This window comes from Pleurodeles waltl, chromosome 6 (genome assembly GCF_031143425.1).
Source record: "Pleurodeles waltl isolate 20211129_DDA chromosome 6, aPleWal1.hap1.20221129, whole genome shotgun sequence".
Lineage (NCBI taxonomy): Eukaryota > Metazoa > Chordata > Amphibia > Caudata > Salamandridae > Pleurodeles > Pleurodeles waltl.
The window spans coordinates 839,800,640-839,818,423 of record NC_090445.1 but is presented as its reverse complement, the minus strand read 5'-3'; the positions used below and the strand labels follow the sequence as shown (position 1 = coordinate 839,818,423).

Here is a 17,784-nt window from a genome sequence, read left to right as displayed (position 1 = left end):
AGACACTCCCCAGTTTGGGTGCTACATGGCTCGTTTGTCCTTAGATAACACCTACGAATTGGACTTAGTCCTTTGTATTTTAAACTACCCCACATTCAGGCAGGGCTTCATGAGGCCACAGACAAATGCTTTGTTGAAAACGAGGAATCAGTAACCTCATTGCAGACCATGTGGGAGGCATACAAGACCTTCGTATGGGGTCAGGGCCAGTCATTGATAGCGGGGCATAAAAAAGAAAAGAAGGCCCATTTAGAAAAGCACAAACAAGAAATTCAAGACCTGGAAACCCAACTCCCTGTGTCAGTCACAAGGACCTATGCCATAACTTATGCTTGAAACTAAAGGAATTAGAGATGCTGTAATGGAAGCCATCAGAGTCAGCCACAGCACAACCCAGCACCGCCTCTATGAGGTGGGAAATAAGGCTAGGAAGCTACTGGCCTCGCTCGACAAACAGGAAAATGCAAACCAACGGGTTTTGAGATATTGAGCTCCACAGGCACACACATTGGAGACAGGCAACGTGTAGCTAACGCCTTTGCAACATACTACACTCAACTATACTCCCTGGCACTCATTGCTACAGCATAGGAGACTCAGGAGCTGCTGTCAGACATCCGGCTCCCAAGCTTCTCACAGGCGGCTATGGCAATTCTCAAACAGGAAATCACAGAAAGTGTAGTGGTACAAGCAATCTGTGACTTGAACCCTAGCAAAGCGGTAGGCCCAAAATGTCTCCCTATTAAGCTCTATAAGCTTACTGCTCCCAAAGTTGCTCCCCACCTCCTTTGAGTGTTTCTAGAGTGCAGCAAAACTGATATCCTGTCTGAGAATCAAAGACTGGCTAGCATAGTATTAATATACAAGGAGGGCAAACCGCAGGAAGATTGTGCTTCATACCGGCCTATTTCACTATTAAATGTGGAGGTTAAAATCCTAGCGAAACTCTTAGCTTCACATCTCATACATGCCGGTGAGAAACATCTCACTTAATTTTCGGCGTCTTCATGGCATTGTAAGTTGTGCAGCCGCGCCCTGGGAAGATGCCCTTGTGCTTTCCCTGGATGAATGAATGGCCTTCGATATGGTCGAGTGGCCTTTCATGTTCAAAGTCCTGACTAAGCGAGGATTCGGCCCCTGTTTCATGTCCTGGATATGCCTTTTATACAGAGACCCCTTTGCCCAAGTGACAGTAAATGGTGCCACATCCCCAGTGTTCCCACTCCGAAGGGGTACGAGACACTCCCCCTGTATTCTCTTGTCTTGAAGCCATTGGCTCCCTGGACAAGAGGGGACCCCCTGATCAGAGGGCTGAGAAGACTGGGAAGACAGGATCTCACTCTAGCCAGATGATATCTTGCAATATGTCTCTGAATCGACTTTCACCCTTGACAGAATAATGCACATACCCACTTTGTAACATCAATATTCATCCAATAATTGGAAAAAGTCCCTGATTTACCTTCTTCATTAAACTGAGCACCAGAGACCCTCATGTTTTTTACACTCATAATCTTCACCCACTGCTGGAACACCTACGGAGAGAGGTTCAACATTGGAGGACTCTGCTTCTGTCACATTAAGTAAGGCAGCCCTATTTAAAATGATGTCCTTCCCCCATTTTTTAAATGTGCTTCAAAATATACCCTACCCTTTCAAGAACTCTTATTTCCAAGAGATCAAAAGCAAAATCTGCACGCTTTCCTGGAATGGGGGTCCCTACCGAAAAGCGCTTAAGAATTTGTCAGGGATCTGGTATGATGGCGGGATTGCCCTGCATGATGTACAAAAATATTATTGGGTAGTCCAACTTGTCATCATTAATCAGTAGATCCACCTGCCGGAAGATGAACCAGCATATCAAATATATAGGAAAGTCATGCAACCCGGAGGCTACCTTACAGCCCTCTATGGGTGGGTGCCCACCAAATCTTTCCCCACCCCTACCGCGGTCACACCCTCTGGCACACTGGACTTCATGCTTTGGTTTGGTGAAGTAAAATCACTAGAGCCACTCCTCTGTGGGGCAAATGGCACAACTAGGCTCCCTCGCTACACAACAGGGCTTCGATAAGTGGGATTCAATTGGCCTGTCTAGGTTGGGAGACCTGTGGATACAGGGTGGGGTAATCCCATTCCCAGATTTACAGACAGAGTACCAATTTGAGCCAACCAAACCGTACAGATAATTACAAATACAACACACCTTGTAGAAGGCACTGACAAAGGGTGAGAACCTCTCTGAATCATCCTCTCTGGAAGACAGGTTACTGGATGATCATACATCCAGAAAGGCGATTTCCCTCACCTATAGCAAATTAATAAATAACTCCCCTGATATCTTGACTCATCTGTGGTATCGCTGGGAACAAAACCTTGATGGCTTGGAGAATGATGAGTGGTAGTAATTAGATCAAGGTTCCACTTAAGGCAGGTAGGTATTAAATCAAGGTACCACTTAAGGCAATTGAAAGTCCTGTACAGATGTTATTATGTTATTATTCCTGCACTACGATGGTCAAGATGGGGAAGGCAGTGTTTTCACAAAGCAATGTGGTCAGGAGGGGACATTTTTTCACGATGTGGAGCTGCCCATCACTCCAGAAATACTGGGTGTCAGTTGTTGCCTATTTAAATAATATCTGTGGAAGCAACATGGAGGCCTTTGCGAAGTGTGTCTCCTGAACATATGGGACACAGCGGACCTTATCCACATGGATCAGCTCTGGATTACACTGGGGCCGATGGTGGCCACACGTAATATAGCATGTATGTGAAGGGCAGAGTTAGCATCATGCTTACAGGACTAGAAAAGAGAATGGGCTAGTGCATGCTGGCAGAGCAACGGGTCTTTGAAAGTAGGGGCTCCCCGAAAAAATTGACCGAAATATGGGAGAGGTGAAATGAATACCGGTGAGGTATATGTAGGCCAATTGTTGTAACGCCGCGCTCTGACGCGGCGTCTCTTTCTGTCCTCGCGGGTGGAACGCCCTACCGATATTCGGAGCGCCGTTCCCCGCGTTTTTTGACTATGTTTTCTGGGAAGCATAAATTTCGCTCCCGTTCGCGCTACACTTACTTGTAGCCTTTTTTCTTCTGTTGTTGTTGGTGGTGGGTTTTTTGTTGGTCCTTTTGCCTGTCTCTATCCATGTTGTGTCCATCTTGTCTTCTTCGTGTTTTTGTCCCAGCATGCTCTGTTTTTCTTTTATACTACTTTCTTTTTCCTATACTGGTCTATGGGCTTTTCCCATCCAAGATGGTGTTACTTCCTTTTCCTGTGATGTCACTTCCCTTTTCTCAGTATATAAGTCAGTCAGTCTTGTTCCTCCTTACGTTGCAAACACTTCCTTCTGGTTGTGCTGTTTGCTCCTGTTCTTTGTTCCTGCTTTTGCCTTGGGATGTTTTTGCCTGTTCCTTTTTTCCTGCCTTTTACCCTGTATTTTGCTTATTTTTGTTTCCTGTTGTCAAGTCCTGTTTTTTCTTGTTTTCCTTCAGGAGTTCCTGTTAGAGGTTTTTTTCCCCAGTGTTGGGTTTTTTTCCCTCTGGGACTCCTTCTGGAGGGTACGGTCTGCTTTGGCGTAGCCTGTCAAGCAGCACCGTGGCTACTAGAAGGGGTCGCCCTTATCTGGGAGTATCCAGGACCTGTAGAAGACTTGGTGTATTCACCAATCCGAAATCCAGAGGTCAGAAGTCCAGCGCAGTACGTGACAATTGTAAATACCAGACAGGATGTTTATTATTGGGAGCTCCCAGATTTTACTGCTGCCCCATAAACTATTGGGGGGAGGTTATGGGGAAGAATGGGGGATTGTTACAGAATGTGTACGATCAATTGCCACGATGTGTAATATTTTACTTCGCTGTGTTTTCATTGGCATTTAATGCAATAAAAATGAATAAAAAATAATGTACCTATGTTTTGTTTTTAGCATTGATTACTGCGTTTTCTTTCATAAGGTTTTGTTAAAATTGCCCCCGTTGTGGAGGTCTACGTGAGCACTAAGGAATGTTTTTTAAATAAAGGAAGTGAGATGTAAGAAATGTTAAAGGGGGACAATTACCTACTGTTTTTCTGTGTTTGTTTTATATCAGGGGCGCTGATCCTGTGTATGTTTTCAATGTAGTGAAGAAAGGATGGGATTCAAAGTTAAAAGACTTGTACATTGATGAATCTTTTTTCCCATTCATCAGGTATTTTTCAGGGTAAACTTTTATTGAACACCCTATTATTCTATTTAAGTTTCTAACTGAGCTAATGTTCTGCTCCCCTGTTCTAGGTAGAGGTACTTTTTTTGTGCAAAAATAAGAACAAATTGAGAAATCTCGTCCTAGAAAAAGTGATAATTCTTTTAATTCAGTTGTTATCCAGCCAAAGGGTTCTCGGCAGCATTTCTTCCTTGTCGGGTCCCTAATTCCAAGGGTACTCAAGATCAGCATTCCTGACTAGGCCGAAATACTTCGGCAGTCAGGATCTGTAGAGTAACATTTAACCCTGTTCTAAGAGACAAGGAGAATTGCAAGAAAGTAGGTTCTTGAAGTAATTTCCAAAATGGAATATATCTGGATTTCTCTAGATTCAGGATGGACTCGAGAACCATTAAGAGAAGATCTTTACAGGCCAGTGTCAATCCTTTGGTAGCAAATAAGTCCATCATTCCAGTTCCCCAGCAGGACTTTGGGTCCAGATGGTATTCTATAATGTACCTAGTCAGAAAATTGTGAAGGCAAAACAGAATGGTGATAGATTTAAAGAGTATTGATAAGTTTATACCAACACCCCGATGTAAAATTACTATCCTTCAGCAGATCCTACCAGTAATTAATCAGGGACACTTTTAGCAACCATAGACCAACAGGATGCTCAGCTTCATGTTGGAATCTTGAATGGTCTCACATACCTTAGGATTTGTAAGGGAGGCAATCATTGTTTGTTATTGGTTCTCCCATCAGGCTTGGAAACAGCTCCTCAGTTTTCACCAAGGTTCTTACTCTACTGATGGTTCTGCTTCACAGCGACAATGTTCAGGAGTACCTTTATTTGGGCAGTGTACTAATTAAGCCCCTTTCGAGAATCAGACAGTAGAAATGTTTTGTTGCATGATTCAAATCTAAAAGGATCATACCTTCTTGATCAACAAAGTTTCATCTTCATCCTTCTCAGACTCTGGATTATACTGAGTGCTGATTCCAACCGCTCTGGAAAGGTCTTTCTTCCTCCCTCCAGGAAGATGAGACTATGTTCACGGTATTCCACGGCCACAAGAATCAGCCTGGGAAAGCTTCCAATAAGACATGGTGATTGTAGCTATTGCAGGAGGTAATGTGGATTTGGGTGCCAATTAATAAAACACATCTCTCTTTGTTGTTTGTGTTTTTCCTACAGGTAGCTTACCTGTTTGTGGTGTCATGGGATCATCTGCGTTTGGCGCCTTTAGTTCTTCATATCCTAGAACAGTGGTCGACAACTTCAAGGGCTTCTGCTGTTACGATTTCTGTAACAAAAGGCATCCAGAAACAGTTTCAGTACTGGTTCCTACAAATGTAGAGTTTGGAGCTTTGTTGAGTCTTCAGAATTCAATGATTCTGACAACAGGCAGTAGCAGTATAGGACAGGAAGCATATGGATGTTGGTCTAAACAGAATAAAAGGCATCCATCCCAATGGGAAGAGTTAACAGCTGCCTGGAGAACTCTTCCGGTTTTTTCTCCAATTCTTCAGAATATGGTATTAGTGCTTCATACAGACAATAAGATTGCTGCTGGCCATTTGTTTTGGCGACGGCACACATGGGAAAGGCAGAAGAGCTTCAAGGGAGGGTAGTGAGCAAAGAGAGCATATGGTTTTAAGGGAGTCTATTAAGGAATGCATTTTTGTGTGTTTAGTCTGAAGAGTTGCACTTGCAACCAATTCACCTCTGTGTTTAAACTGCCCCCTGTCCCATGCATTTCAAGACATATCTAGATGACTTAACAGCAGGGAGGTACTGGAGCACCCAGAGAGAGTGACATGTATAATTTGTTGTGTTATGGTTTGGTATGTTATGATGTATAGTTTTAAATAGCATGGTATGGTATGGTTGGTTAGATAGGTATGTTAGATCATGTCATGTGATACGATATCTGATATATCTAGACATGTTAATTTATTTTATCCTGCGTCTTAAGATGTAAAGTGGTCCCTTGTGTTGTGATGTAGACTTATGCTACGTAAAATATGATGTTAGATTACATTTTGTTCTATATTATGTTAAGGTTGCCATATGATATGCTGTTCTTCTGTTATGCACTGTGTGATGGTAAGTGTTATGATGTGACATAATGGGTTGGGTTGCTATGTGATGGGATGCTATGTGATATGACGTGTTGCTATTTGGTATGATATATGATATGTAGTCTATAAAATGCAGCATGCTGACCTAGCCTTGGGATGGGTTGTGTTAAAGACTAATGTCTAAGTAGACACACCAACTACTTCCATAGACCGGGCAGGCGGTGGCACGCAGCCTCGTGAGGGGGAGGGGGTTCCGTTCCATGGCCTGCGCCAGCTCTCACTATTTCTTCAGAAGCCCACCCACCCACCCTGAGTAGCCTGAACACAGGGTGCCACTATATTTGCTTTTTTGCCCGTCCGCCGCGTTGACATGGTATCAAACCCTTAGTATAACTTCGGGCAGCATTCTTTCCAGGGAATAGCAACCATGACAAATACTTATTTTTCGCTTGAGCAGCAGCAGCATGACTGAGTCTGGGGCAAGTCATGGGAAAGTGTGGTCCAACATCAGTTAGCCCTGCTCCAGGGACGGAGGGTGACCGAGTCTCCAATAAATAGTTGTTTAAACCACCTCAAACAACTTTCGATAGGAGGTGCCTTATGGTCGTAGAACTATTTATTGCAGCTCGGTTTGCACTGTGCTGAGCCCAGCTTTCCAGACGGCTGCCGTCCCCCGATAAACACAGCTCGCGCATTTTATAGCACTTGTAATGGAGAATATTAACATGGCTCGGAACAAAGCCGATAACATGTAAACGAATTACTGCAGGAATGCAAATACTCACTCCATGCCACTCCAGGGATACATATGTTTCTGGCCCTAGTTGACAGCCTCGAGCATCTTGGAGGATAGCCACGGACAGGCGAGGCCCTGAGTCCACCGAAGGTGCCACTACCCGCCCCGAGCCTGTAAGAAAGGGGCAGAGGTTGATGCCAAGTCTGAGAACAGAGACCTCAAGGGAAAATCAACAAACACGGGGAGGCCAGACACCGCCCCTACCCCCAGCCTAGACTGCACGGTACCCAGGGAGCAATCACGCCCACACTTACTTATATGCATGCTCTCCCTGTAAGCATCCATTGACAACACACAAATATACATCATTGCACTCACCATTAACATGCATGCGGCTGCACAAAGACCACTGACATATGTACATTCGTTTGCTATACACATAGCTGCACCCATGTAGAAGCAACTATGTTTATGAACACGCCCACCCGCACTATAAACATATATACATCTACACACAAACAAACATGCATATTTGCATGCCCTCTCTAAACATACATGTACGTGCATGTAAAGAAATACACGCACAGGCATGTACTCACTTAAACAATTATGTATGCATGGAGGCCATCAAAGCAAAATAAACGCACATCTGCTCCCACATACAAACACTTATACCTACTAACTATAAACAACTTGACTTCACATACACTTCTGTATATGCATTTGCACCCACTATAAGTATACAGGCACCTATATACAAATAAGCATACATTCATGCTGTCACTTTTAACAAGTATGCATCCACATACATACATTCATTCACTCTGAATATATACTAAACCCCTTTTAGGTATGCCAGTTACATCTACTTATCTTCTATTTTGCAGTAACGTATTTTGTGGGCGAGTTATTGTTTTATGGCATGGCATACGTTATCGTTTGTGTAGTTAACTACAGCTGGACAAATTCAGGATTTGGGGTTTTATTTGATCCCACATTTAACACACTGAGAAAAAGGAGGGTCCAAAATGTGTTTTCAACCATGAAGTTTCCCATAAGGAAAGACGCAACGACAGCCCAAAGGGCTAAATGGACTTACACCAAATTTGGCAGAAAGCGTGCTTTTAGTAATGTGGTATAAACCTGTTAACTAGTTCTGGAGTGATGAAAGGAAAACGATTTATGTATATCTAGAGATGCGCATTCACCGCAGATCCACTGCAATGGATCTGCAGATCCAGGTGCCACTGCTACTAAATGGCAGCACTTGCAACAGTGTTTTAAGTCAGGCACCGCACATAGTTTTCTATACTATTTTGTGTGTGTTTTGAGTATTCTATGTCCCTGAACCCCTGCTCAAATGGCCATGCCCAGGAGTCAGACACTTGCTATAGCGCCTGTCCTTTCCAGTGGATTTTTTTTCTCCATACTGAAAGTCGAGTTTCAGAATCAATTCAAGTTTCATGCCTTTTAAAAAAAGAAGTGTACAAATTACTTATTCTCAAAAGCCACTTAACTGATTTTCCCAAACCAACAAAAGCATGCTTTTTTGAGTAAAGTTCTATTTTCATACCAAGCTAATCTAATTCTGTTCAGCAGTTTTTACTGTAGGTGCGATCAAAAAAAAAAGGAAGCTTTCATCGGAGAACACATCTTCTGGCATACTGGATTCTTGCTGACTATGACAAGCAATTGCTAAATTTCCTGCTCCGTCCAAGGGGTCAAAAGTTATACACAAATCAAAAAATGCCACGAAGTGCAATGATTATGACACCCTTAATGAAACAGGTGCCATTATAAAATGTGCTAGTCATTTTACAGATGAGATTACGTTTCACATTACTCTTACAACTTTGACATAAATGACAATGAATGTAGTATCATTAAATAGTTTGATTATATATTGCTGTGTGGCTGCATTTCACTTTCAGGTGTTATTCTGTACTGATATAAATATTGTGTGGTTATAAGCATTGCATTTTTGTGCGAGTTAGTGTTTGCATGGCCATTATGCAAGTTATAGATTGTGCTCTTAACTAGTGGTTAACTAGGTGTGGGAGGAACTCGTGGAGTTTCACTCCGTGGAATTGCGCTGAATTACATATACATTCTATAAGATTCCAACAGGCAGTAAATATGCACATCTGGCTACTTGCGCTACAATTTAGCAAAAGTACCAAGAGCAGCTCTGAAAAATCAGCATGTACGGCCCATGCAGTGTGCAAGAGTATGTGACCACTTGAATTCATTTTGCTGCCACTGGAGTTCAAAATCTATGCTCGCTGCAGCAGACCTACTGGAGACGGAGCCCTGTGGCCCTGACACTTGCAACTAACCCAAGAATGCCGGCATTAGAAAATTGCACTGGAGGACACCAGCTTTCGCTCACACTCGCATTACTGAAGGCTTGCTGGAAGAATTCCACCACACACAATTGAAGGAATATAGCTGGAACCTCACATTACAAGAGCATCACGGAGTCGCCAAGCTCATCCCTTCTCCTAACCACAACTTGCAAATTTCAGAGTTTTTTCCCTTTTCAATTTGTAACTATAACTGCACTTTAACTGTGGTTTTTAACATTCATTTCTGAGGTATTTTCAAACATGTATTGAGGTGTTATAATCTAAACTAATCATAACTGCACTTTAACATTAGTTTTTTCAGTGCATTTTTGTGTTTTTTTTTTTAATCATAATCCACACCTAGATGTTCCCAGTGCCCTACGCTCCGTGGGTGGCCTAACCCTGTTGTTCATGGTCTTCAGCAGTGGCAGCAGGAAGTGGGCCACAAGGCCTTCACCCAACCATCTACAGCTGGATTCCCCACCACTAGCGCTGTTGGATGCAGGGCCTGGTCCCCAAGTCCTCACGGGTGACAACACCCACAGCTTAGTGTATTCAGTCATGCACACTAGAGGTTGGCCAAAGGCTGGCTGCCGGGGGTTAGCCCAAATTCCCATCCACCCCCATGGGTAGCCAACCCCAGCTGCACATGGTACAGCAAGGGTGGGACTTAATGCGCTTTACCCAGGTTTAATGGAAAAATGTTGAGAATTATTTCATAAATTGGACCACGTTATCAGAACCGAAGGAATCCCTTCCACATAAAAACTGTCTCTCGAGAACTCAGTTAAGTCTTTAGTGACTGTGTGATTGACCACCCTAGCAACTATCCAGTCTGTTTTATAGTCGATTAACACAAACAGAAATATTTTGATTACTCCCTTGTTCTTCACGGTTTGTCTGGTACATGAATAGGGGACAATGGAGGCTTTCTGGTTGTTTTATTTTTATCACTATTTGCACAACTCGTGCAGTCCTTTACCTTTACAGCACGGAGAGGATTGTCACTTTCTTTCACAAGAAGATGAATGTCTGGTAAGGAAGTGCTGGGGCTGGAAGGAGGGTGGAGGCGGCTAAGGGAGGAGAGTCATCTCTCCTTCCAGCGGCAGGTACAGAGGCTTGCACTGGGGTTGTGTGTGTGGTGGGGAGGGGGGCTAGTAGCAGGGGTGCTGAGGTGGGAGAGGAAGGGTGCGGCAGAAAGGGGCGGAGGGTTCACCTCTCCTCCTTCCCCAGGTAGAGATGTTCCGGACAGAGAGGGAGGGTGCCGGCGGCGATGAGAGGGGGTTTCATCGCTCCTCACACCGGCAGGTGTAGGACACCTCCCTCCCATGTCTCCGTGACATGTCACACCGCATGATTAATGTCCCGCGTGAATCTGCCTTCCTCTCCGTGACGACAAGAGCGGGGGGGGGGGAACCTCAGCGCATAGATGTTGTCTGCATCAATACTGCACACTTTCTTCTCGAGTACACAGGCACATTCACCGTACATTATTTGTTGTAAATAATGCGGTGTGTGAGTGGGTCTATTAAAAAAAACTCCACCCTTTTTTTTATTCACATATTTAGCGCTTTGAGGTTGTGTAAATATATAACTGCGAAAGAACACAGATGGGACAGAAACGAAAAAATGAAAGTGTTCTTGTGCCAAATTATATTCTCTAAAAACATCAGACTGACTAATAAGTATGTCTGTATGTGTTTACAGGTGTTTTTATCATGCGTATTCATAGTGTAAAGCGTAATTCGATTTTCATTTGTGCATCAATATAAAAATATCACATTCAAAAAGTGATTTTGTGCGTCTTTGGTTTTTTTTATATGTTGCAGGCGCCAACTCATGACATTTCTTTATATATATATATATATATATATATATATATATATATATACACATTCCAATGGAAAGTGAACACAATCGATAACTTCTGCACGTTGCGGTGATGCACAGGGAATATTGTGTATTACGCGTCAGGTAAACAAGGGGTGTATGTGCTGTATGCATGTTTGGATTCGAACACATGTGTGTGTTTCTTTGCGTGTATTTTTATGTGCGTTGCGTGTGTAGGCACTTATGTGTTTATTTACGGGTTTAAGTATTCGCATACAATATATTTAAGGGTAGAGTACACTTTTAAAATCCAAGCTCTTAGTTTGCCTTTACGTTTTGCATTTTAATTTATCAAACGTCCTAACAAAAGTCGGTTAGCTTCAGACAAAGCACGCGGACTTGTGCACGGAAATTCGGTAAATATTGAGCAAGGTGGTTATAGTTTGAAACCCGAGTTCAAGTTAGTTTTCAGTTTTTATTTTACCCCGGCTTCTCCACAGAACCCATGAAAAGCTGTATAGATCAAAATCGCCAGTGTCCAGTTTCAGGGGTTTTGATGTGCGTCCCTCCCCCCCACAGAGCCCACGTGCACTACGGACGTGACTGGGAATCTGTCGCTTCGATTAAAGCGTGTACAGTATGTCTCAATTGAGGTATAAATGGTTGTTACTCACAATAAAAGTGAAATCCTACTCGTGAATTTCCAGACACCATAAGGCATGTGCTCACGAAGGCCACAAGGAATACAGACTATCTGAGCACAAGGACAAACGGACGACAAACCGCTTCGAAACGCATGACGTTCACCGTCCACGACTCGGGAACTGTGCGCAGACACGTGCACGGTATCTGGGGCAATGTCCACGGGGAAAAATACATTTAAATCCGGTCTAAGACCTATACATTATTTGAAGCTAAAATATATTAGGGCAACGAATATGTATACAAATGAAAAAAATCTACATAAAAATGTATGAAGTCAGCAAACCAAATAATAACCTACATCCTGTCAGAACAAAATAAAATTACACGAGAACCTCAAAACGAACGTGGAAGAAAACATAGGCGGACAACTTCGTAGTATAAGAGGCATAATTCTACTTAGACACCGACATGCCGATAAACATAAGGAAATGTGTTTTAGCTTTTTACTCATTTAAAAAGTCTATGGGTGCAGACTACGAGTTCCAAAAGTACAGAAAGCATATTTTTTTATGTATTTTTTAATTTGATCATATCATTTTCCAAATTTGCATGGATGCATGCAAGGTGTACGAGAATGGGTTAGGTAGAAGTCGTGTGGTATGGGAGAGGTAGGGATGCCATGCCATGGTGTGAAGGAGACAGTTAACCCTGATAATGGCAGGCTTGAGCCACGATACACGGGTAATGAACGCTGGTTTGTCGTCTGACGCTTGGACGTCTACCTGTACAGATGTTGGGGCGGGTCTTTCAGAGGAAGTGCTGTGTTGGAATGCAGCGGTGTCTCACAGAGGGCTCCTGCAGGGGGCTCCCACTGACAGCAGATGCCCAAGAAGCACGTGGCTCTTGTGGTATTTACGCGCGCTTTACAAAGCAGCCTCCCTTCACCCCCAGGGCTCTGCAGAGCGGTGCCCCCTTCCCGCCCACTGGTTGTCCGCCAGGGTCTAGTATTTACCTGCGCAGGGGCGGTGCAGCGCCGCCTGTTTGTTATGTGTTTACGCTCAGTGTGTCCATACTTTTAAAACCTCCGGGTGTGGGTCCCTTCTCAGCACTTTTACTCGGTGCAACGTGCAAGACTGCCTGGTGCGGAGAACTGGAGTCCCGGAGAAGGATGGCGCGCATTGTGTCCACGTCCCTCCCACGGGGCTGCGAACCCCCCCCCCCCCCCCCCCTCCACGCCCCCCACCCCGGAGTGCCCCCACTTCAGTGTTTCCCATTGTGGGACAGGGTGCTGCCGCTGCAGGCCGCATCCGCGGGCCACTCCTGTCCCATGAGATGCCCGCTGTCGCCTCATTGTCGTGTCTTCGACAAGTGGCGAGCTCGGTTGTGAGTTAGATCCACCCTCCCCGGACTGCCCGCCAGAGCTGCTACGGGGAAGGTACCAACAGGAGTACAAACTAGTGAGGAGGAGAAAAATGTAGCAAATCAAAACTGCAGCAAAGCATTCATGCTTGTGCAGTTAGAAGCATACTATTCGAACACACCTGGAGCTGTGCCCAAGCGCATTGAGGCTGCTTATATGAAAGGAGTGGCACAGACTTCGAGTACATGTGCGCAGTATCTATCACAATTCGAGCTTCTCCCAACCTGAATTTAACGTAATAACCCTTGACCAACTCTGCAGGGACGAAACGTGATCACTAATTCACAATTATGACATTTATTTTCTCAACTTTTGTCAGAATATATTAAATTAAATTGGGCGTGCCCGCTGGAATCTGCGATTCACCATCTCAATAAGTGGCTGCGGGCGGCTTGAGGTTCAGGGAGAGGTATGGTCAAAGACTTTCAACTTGTAAAATGACGCACGGACGACCAGGCGCTTGCTCATTGGAATCTCTGGAGTTCGAGGGGGGAGGGGCATGTGGGGGCTATGTCCCAGTCATGGGCGTAGCTTGGTCACTAAGACTGGGGGGGGGGGGGGGGGTGAGCTTCAAATTGACCAACAATCAAGCTAGCAGATAGGGTCCCTTTATCAAATTCTCATGCAGTGTAGCAGCCAAAATACGAAGGAGAGAGCAGTAGAGCGCCATATTTATGGAGATAGGACACTCGCAACGCCCCTCTCTAGCACAATCAGGTAGCAGGGCGCAGCGCACATCCCTTTGCACCTCAGGGAAAGGGTGTCTGCGTGAGTCTAGCATAGGTCTTGGACTGGAAGGGTACCCATCCAGTACAAAATACAATGCTTAGACTATCTTTAAAACTTTTCCCACTTTGTATGTGTGCTCTACTGTGCAGCACACACACAAACAGTCCCTATTTGAAAAGGGCGTTATTTTTTGATGCAAAGCTCTGTGTACTTTTTTAGTAAATAGGGTATTGCATCAGAAACCATGGGTGGTTGCATGGGAACCCCATGCACCTTCCACTGAACGCCCACTTGGCTCTAAGGACTGCAAAGTGGCTTTACATTGCTTTCAAATGAATTCCCAGCACATATCAGGTTTTTCACTAGAAAGTAAATTGGGAAAAAACATTTTTTGCATTGATTGGTGTCACTTTTGTGATGCAAACATGACACAAAACGTTAGTAAATATACCACATACTGTTAAAATACATTATATGACAAGCAGGGGGCATGGCAGGGCTTTAGAGGTAGTGGTAGGGGAGAGAAATGCATATTGGTAGGGTTACTAAGTGAGAGAAAACACATTATTTTGTGAATTAACCTACCTTTTTTTTTATTCCCTTTCCAAACAGAGAGAGGGCGAGAGAGTGTGTGTGTGTTTGTGTAGGTGTGCGTGCTGGTGCTCGTTTTACCTGTAGGTGTAAAAATTCCTGGTGAAATCCAACAGACATCTCACCATACCCGACTAAAAACACCTATACCCAACTATTTATCACAAAGTACAATTACTGAGGAGATGTAACACCCCAAACACCTCCACGAAGCTATGACCCTGTTCCCAATTCTACTTCTTTTCCTAGCACAGCTCAACTTCCCCACCTCCAAAGCTGTTGAATGTAATTCCATGCCAGGAGTTAACACAGAAAACTCACTTTGCAACATTATTACCTTTCACTGCAAATACAGTGTTTATTGTTTGAGCCAAAGCACAAGCCTACATGCTTGCTTAAAATGTTTAAATATGACTTTATAGTATCTGTGTATAAAACTATATTGACATCTATCCATCCGTCGGTCTGTCTGTCTACAAATCTGTCTGTCTGTCTATCCGTCCGTCAGTCTGTGTATCCACTTAAAAATCACTTCTAGAGACTCAATTAGAGATGCCACTGGGCTTGTCTGCCTTTGGAGAGGCACTCTGAAAGGGTGAGTGAGACGGCCTGACTGTCAAAACATCCCCTCATCAGCACGGGAACAAGTGCATATTTACCCTGGGCAGCTGCCCTTGGCTGAAAAGAGAACTCTGCTCCTTGTGTCTTCTCTGTAGTATGTACAAATACTTGGTTAACAGCGGCTTATCGCCCAAGTTTCAAGGCTCCTTAATAGGTGCCATTGCAGGAGGGTTCTTATTGATTTAACTCGAATGGTGAAAAGCTGACTGGATCTGCTGGGATTTGAACTTTAGTAGTGCCCCTCATGTCACAAAAGTCATCAATATATGACAGTTTATGCCCTACGGTAACTAAAGCACTAATGTTTGAATGTAGAAATTGCATTGACATGTTTTATTAATGTGCATTTGTTTCCACTGTAGAGTTCGAGATAGGTGGTATTTGATTTAAATCAGATGTTAGTCAGATTAAACTGATACTATGATGTAATTTAGACTCTAGACTAATAGAATATATTGAAACGATATTGAGTTTTTAATGATGAATTACTTAAAAATGCGTGCAAAATGAAAGAAATGTACTTCCCCATTATATTTAATGAAATGTAGTTACAAAGTCTTTTGCCATTTAAAGTGAATGTAACACACATATGTATGAAATATTATTAATGCTGAGTTCATATGTTTGCATATTAAATGTGTTTTAATAAAACATTAATTAAATGTAGTGTTGTAATTCTCTTGTGTTAGCCTAAATAGGGCCTCCTATGCTTGTATTTCGTGATTGTGCGGGAAATGTTGATTCATTCTTTAACATGAGTTTTCTTGCAGACTTCATTCCCATGAGAACACTAACTTTTGGAAATAGGCTCCTCTTGTTTAGACATAGAGAGAAAGTTTAATAGTGTCCTTGAGTATGGTACATCGTGGAACATGGACTGCCTTTGTTATACAATGTTTTCAAACTTTGTGGAATCACACAGATGGAAGACGTTTCCTTGATAGACTTGGCAAAAGATGTGTATATTTCAGTTTGGAATCTTGGGATCTATTTCTATTGGATGATGCCCCTTCAGAGTAATTTGGACTGATACCTTTGGCAAATCAGAATGCTTTATGAGCTTTGATATATCGATGACCAGTTGGACTTGGGTCAGATCTTCAGATTCTCCAGACCCCTGCTGATGAAGAACCCTGTATGCTGTGATCCTTTGGAGAGGTATCTTCCTCTCTGCGTTTTGCCCTTTTGAGATGCCCCTTTGAGACTTAGAAACCTTTTCTTCTAATCTCCTTCGGAAGACTTTAGATCGAACTTCTGACAAGCTGATGCTTTCCCTTTTTTATATATCTTTTTAGAAGTTTGCAGTCTGAGATTATCTTTTTTCAAATTATTTTTGTCCTTTTTCTGCTTTTTGTCTTTTGCTCACATGCGGTCTGCCCCACACATGTACTTCCCTGGCTTGGCCAACCGTAGCGTTACCCCTGTGCCCAGTTAAATTATGACTCTGCTAAATTGAATTGATTGATGATTGCTAATCCTGAGCAACACTTAACTTCTGTATCATAGATATTTCTTTTGATGTATGTATTATTCTCCTTGAATGCCTAGTTTTGTTAATTTTAGTTCACTTGAACATATTTAGTCCCCTTTGGCAACCCTGGGTGATTATGTGTATTTGTAACCTAATCTTGTGAATTGGCTACATGACTTTGAGAGTGAGCGTATAATAAATCTCTTAACTCTATTCCAGGCTGGAGTTTCCTTCCATGACCACATTGGTCATGGTGTGTAAATTAATTGAATTCGATTGAAAATGTGTTAATGATTCTACCACACCCTGTGCAGGGTCCAAAGATTCAGCAACCTCAAAGGGCATTGATTCCTGTGAAGGATAAAAACACTCCAGCAGATCCCCTGATCACCAGATGGGACATTTGGGGTCAGGGCTGGAATTCAAACCCCTGACAGGTACACAACACACATATCTTGGTAGCGGATGATGAAACACTGAGTGTGCTGGCTCGGATTCAAGCCACTGCATGTTAGATGGCACACAGATCTTTGTAGAAGATGTATTGTTGAGCGGGCGTGGTGGAATTTGAACCTGTGATCATCACTTGGATCTTTGCAGTGTGTGCATTCGCTTTATTCCATACATGGTTTTGTTGCATGTTCAACTGATGAACCCAGCATACAAATGGATGCTTCCTGGATGTGTTTGTGGGTAACATTTTCTTTGCACAGTCAAGGAATGCATGTGCCCTGAGATATAGAAACAGAATCCCATTGTATAGTGCATTATATATTTGACAGCTTTCTGTTGCATGAAACAATGTGCTATGGTTTTCAGGGCATCAGAGGGAGGTACGTGTTGGTTATATTTTAAAAACACTCTTCAGCATGCATAATTTTTTTTAAATGGAGAAATGCTTTGGTGTCAACGCATTTAATAAATGTTATTCGCAATGATCTTCTGATTTTAGTAAAATTATATATATAACATACTTACGTTAGGGCTTTCAGCCAGCCCTATCCATCCTATGACCTGTTGTTGTCCAGCTCACATTTTCTTCTATCCACTATAGCAAATAGCATGAGGCAATGGGTCAGCTCACTTCAGCCATTGGCTAACTTCACTGTGAGTGAAGGAGAACGTT

The 17,784-nt window shown here is 43.2% G+C and overlaps 1 long non-coding RNA gene across 2 annotated transcripts in view; it reads right to left on the bottom strand.

The window, feature by feature from the left end:
- The window catches only part of LOC138300322 (uncharacterized), a 150,876-nt gene that overhangs the window by 57,406 nt on the left and 75,686 nt on the right, over positions 1-17,784 (bottom strand). The window contains exons 3-5 of one of the 2 annotated variants that reach the window (XR_011204909.1): positions 7,056-7,177; positions 5,393-5,492; positions 5,124-5,279 (exon numbers count right to left, since the gene is read on the bottom strand). This is a non-coding gene — a long non-coding RNA (uncharacterized lncRNA). The remainder of the gene's footprint in view (positions 1-5,123; positions 5,280-5,392; positions 5,493-7,055; positions 7,178-17,784) is intronic. The other variant, XR_011204908.1, reaches the window with a different exon arrangement.